The sequence below is a fragment of the Fragaria vesca genome, unplaced genomic scaffold, assembly GCF_000184155.1.
Source record: "Fragaria vesca subsp. vesca unplaced genomic scaffold, FraVesHawaii_1.0 scf0513155, whole genome shotgun sequence".
NCBI lineage: Eukaryota > Viridiplantae > Streptophyta > Magnoliopsida > Rosales > Rosaceae > Fragaria > Fragaria vesca.
In genome coordinates, this window is record NW_004443447.1 from 688,934 (window position 1) to 693,926 (window position 4,993).

The window sequence follows — 4,993 nt, forward strand, 5'->3', positions numbered from 1 at the left end:
CAGCGTTGTTGTATTGTGATAATAAGGCAACATTGCATATTGCTGCTAATCCAGTTTTTCATGAGAGGACAAGGCACATTGAGATAGATTGTCACTTCATTAGAGATAAAATTCAGGATGGTTCAGTTGTCACAAAATTTGTCAATTCCTCACACCAGCTTGCTGATGTTCTTACTAAGGCTTTGGGAAAAGAAGATTTTGTTCTTATGATTCACAAGTTGGGAGTTTGAGATATCCACTCTCCAACTTGAGGGGGAGTGTTAGAAAGATGATCTTCTGTATCATCTATATTAGGAATGTTATTAGGTGTGAATATCTTTTCCTATTATATTTTTTGATTGTATAGGTATTGTAAAGATAGTTTCCTTGTAGGATTCCATTACTACTTGTGTATGTAATCGTGATTGAGAATCAATGAAACATTCTGGCCAAACTATCATCTTTTCATATCCAAGGTTCAATCTCTATCCTTGCTTTTATAATTATACTGGAAATCTTTCATTCTGTTTCATTCAAATAAGATCACCACTTAACACTACTACCATAACCTCCTAACTGAACCCAATTTCAATTCGGTGAAAAGAACTTTACCTTTCATTTCAGCTCCATCGATCACTTCTTTCTTTTCACATTCAATAACTCTCCATGGACTTCATGCTTCTTTCCTTGGAACTCAAATTTTTGTCGTCACCGGCATCCCAATTAACAGAATAATCAGAACCCGATCTATCAAAATCAGAAATCCAAAATCTATGGGTTCTTGGGACTTTACCTCAATACGCAAAGAAAAGGAGAATAACGTTCATGCCTGTGGCTTTCTACAACTCGAATTGGTGTTGACGGTACATGGCCGAACGACCCAAACTCCATCTCTGTTGTATCCTTGAACTGAAGATTAACATCCCACTATGAATATTTAGCAGCTTTGCCTTCTTGAACATGAACAGAGACAGAGAGAGAAAGAAAGAGAGTGATCAAGATCGAGAGTGTTCGTAAGAGAGGGAGAGAAAACGGGAGAAGCTTCTGGTCATTCTAATCAAAGCTTATCAATTTGTAACTCATATATATAGAATTACAATGTTGCCCTCCTTAGGCATAAACATGTGACCTAATCAGGTTATTCCAAGCCTACATTATAGGCCCAATTCAAAAATGAAACCTCTCGAACTCAACTAAATCGAGCAATATCCGTCTATTATATAAATTGTTTACTAAAATCATTCGCGACTGAATACATATAGCTATAACTTTACGGGGTCTTACCGCTCCCGTAGAAGTTATCATTTTTACTGACCATTAACTAAAAGGATGGCATGGTGTGGTTGGTGAGATTGCTACATTTGGTCCTACACTTCTAGCTAAGGCAGTAAGGATATAAGGCTGCTGATTAAGCTTAATTATTATCAGAATCGCCTAATTGAGCTACTAATTAGCTTAAGTATATCAGAATCGCCTAATAACATGCATATATATGTGACTGTGTTTCTTCTATCTGAATAATTTATTAAGTTCAGGCTGTTTAGCTATATTATAGGTGGGTTGGTGTGCTTGGATTATTGTTTGTTCTCTATATATATGTAAACATGCACCAGTTCAGCACTAAATATAGAAACGAATAAGAAGCTTCTACGGGATAATACGAATTGAAAGGGTCGTACGTACGCGTATATTAACACTCCTGCTAATATTGGGTTAATTAGTATCATTAACAACAGATGTTCATCATCTCATTGGCCTATTCCTATTTTAATTTTTCCATGATGGGAATTTGTTAATTAGTTGTTGAGGGATCCAGCATCTACTCAGAGAAAGAATCAAAGGCCAGCTGGTCGTTAAGTAAAGGGTAATTACAATTTATTATGATATTTATCTTTTCTTTGTGTATGTTGTCACTTAGCTTCACCCTCATTTATTTCTCTGTCCACACGCAGTTACTTCATTCTGGAGTACTGGAAACGGAAGAAACAAAGGAAGATCGAAACCGGAAGAAATAAAGGAAGTTGAGAAAAAAATTTAAAAATCAAATTAATGATAACTTTGAACTACATAGTATTATCACACAATCAAGCCAAATAATCTTTCATGTTCAAATTGGCCATTCCACCGATAGAAGAACAAGCCAACTCTGAGTATACCAAACACATTGTAACTGTTTTTGCACTGGTAGCACTTACAAAAACCATTTTACCAAACACCCTGTTACCTTATTTTTCAGCCAGTTATTCTAAAATAAGCAGAAACCAGCTTTTCTTAAAAGCCCGGCTGTACCAAACATAGCCATATTGAAATGAAAAGAAGCTTCCTCAGGGTAGGAAAAACATTCATTGTACGTCCCAGCTAGTTTTGCCAAACGGATCGGAGGAAGAAGGAAGCAAGATTAAGGGGGGTGTATTGTATATGGAATTAGTGGAAGTTTTAAAGAAGTCTATGTAATTTGAAAGTCTAGGTGTATTCAATACAGACTTTTAAAAATCAATCAAAGTCTGAGTGTATTCAACTAGATTTTAAAAAATCATTATGAATTCCACCAAAGTTCAGGGATATTCAATTAAGATTTTTTAAAATCAATAGAAGTTCAGATGTATTCAAAATATCATTCATACTTATGGAATTAGTAACTCATGGATAGTTGTGGACTTTGTAGTGCAAATTACACACACCAAACTCCAATATTTTTCCATCCACTAGAGCAAAGATTTGGAAAAGTCTACGACAGACTTTCTCTTTACATGTGAATAGGTTGATCCTACGATACATCATCTTTTTTTCTTTTTTATAATATTTTGTGCTATCAACATTCTATTCTACCTATTATTTTCAATGTTTTTTTAATGTTAACATTTTGTTGTCTTCAATTGTAATGCTTGGAACCCTCGATAACCTAAATATTATCTACTAACTCTTGTTATTAGAACCACATGATCATATATTATTATATTTGCGTACATGAATTAAACTTGTGAACATCTTGATATTAGAACCACATGATCATATATTATTATATTTGCGTACATGAATTAAACTTGTGAACATCTAATGTCCCACTTTAGAACATGTGTCTTTAGTTTACGTACAAGTATGCGTGTTATTAAGTTAATATAATCTTTTTCGTTACCTATGTTTATGTATTTCAATCAAATATTACAACTGTATACATCGAAATTAGATAGATGAGCACTAAACTTATAATCGGTGTTATTATGTGTTTGTCATTGCATATTTATTTATTTTTTCTTTCCCGTAACTCTGTAAGTATTGAGAAATCTACAAAAGTCATTCATATGAAATCTGTAGATTTCAGAAATCAGTGAAAGTCTGTGATTAAAAATCGATGGTTTTAAGAAATCAGTGAAAATCTATGAACTTTTCAAAGAGTCTGTAGACTTTTCAAAAAGTCAGTTGATTAAAATAAGACTGTATGAATCTAAATACAATACACCCCCCTAATTTAACCGTGAATGAATGCTCTTGTTCGACATCTCTCTTTTCAGTCTTTTGGTTAGGGTAGATGCATGTACATCATATCGCAGATGAATGAAGATTCTGATCTTTTTTCTTTTTTAAAAAAGGGAAGATTTGGGTCAAGCCAAATCTTGCTAGGAGGAAGGGGGGTCTTGATATGGATTTGTGCACATTTGGGAAGAGGGGGCGCGGTGAAGATGTTGTTGTTGATATGCAGCAAGCTCTGGTGTCGTATGAACTCTCTTTTAACCCAGAGATGGTGCTGGCTCACTCTGGAGGGCAAATCACGGTGTCACCAGCTAAGAAACGTAAAGTTGGACGCCCTAAAGGTTCCAAGAACAAGAGAAGAATGCAGGAGAGGCCCCCTAAAGGCCAAGAAGAGGACTTTTGGCGCTCACAAATCTTTGGTGATGGAGGAACAAGTTGTGGTCCAAGAGAGTGGTCCATCGGAGACTAAGGTGTCCACTAATGAGGCTTGCTCTCCCTCTGAGGGTGGTGTGTCTGGGGAACCATCCTCTCTGTAGGATGGTTTTGGGAAGGCTGTAATAAGTTAAGCTACTCTCAACATGTCGATCTCTTTGAGCTATACAATTATGGTTTACAGTATTAAAGTTATTCAGTTCTGCTTAGGTTGTTAATTTTTAAGGTTCTTAAGTTTTCTAGATAGGTTTGCATGATTTTTTTCGTTGCTCACCTTGTGGGTGGATTATGTTTATGATGTATTTCCTACTTTTAGGTTTTAATGGAATGACGTCCCTTTCTTTTTTTTCTTTTTTTTTAAAAAAGGGAAGATTTGAGTCTTTTAATTGTTTAGGGTAGATGCGTTTAATTTCTTTCTCAATAATGACTATTTTGGCATGTCTCTATTTTGGATGTTGTTCCCTAATCAGTGAAGGGGGGCTTGGTCTAAAAAATTTTCCAATTCTTAATAGAGCGTTTCTTCTGAAGAAATTTTGGGATATTCTTACTTCTTCTTCCATGGCTTCTACCTTCTTTCGACGTCGTTTTTTAAATAAGTTTGGACAGCCATGCACTTACTACAAGCGTTCTTCTATATGGCCTGGTTTTCGTCCTCTCTTCCAAGATATTTTGGATGGTTCACAATGGATTATAGGCTCTGATACAACCCTTGACTTCTGGCATCATAATTGGTTGGGTTCTTCAGTCATTGAGCGCTTGAATATTCCAGTTTCAGTAGCTAATACTCTACAATTGAAATTGTCGAATTTTATTAATAATGGTTGCTGGGTTTGTCCCATTAACTTACAGTCATTGTGTGCGCCTTTTTGGGAAGATATCATCAAGATTACTCTCCCTTTCAAAGATGGTTTCGTGGACAGGTTGGTTTGGAAGTCTGCAAAGGATGGTAAGCTAACAGTAGCTCTTGCTTATGATTTAAAACGTCCTCATCTTCCTAGAGTTCCTTGGGCTCGGTTTGTTTGGCATTCATGTTTTCGTGCTAGGAACTCAGTAGTTTTGTGGAAATACATGCATGGAAAGTTACTTACTGATGATATTCGACAACTTCGTG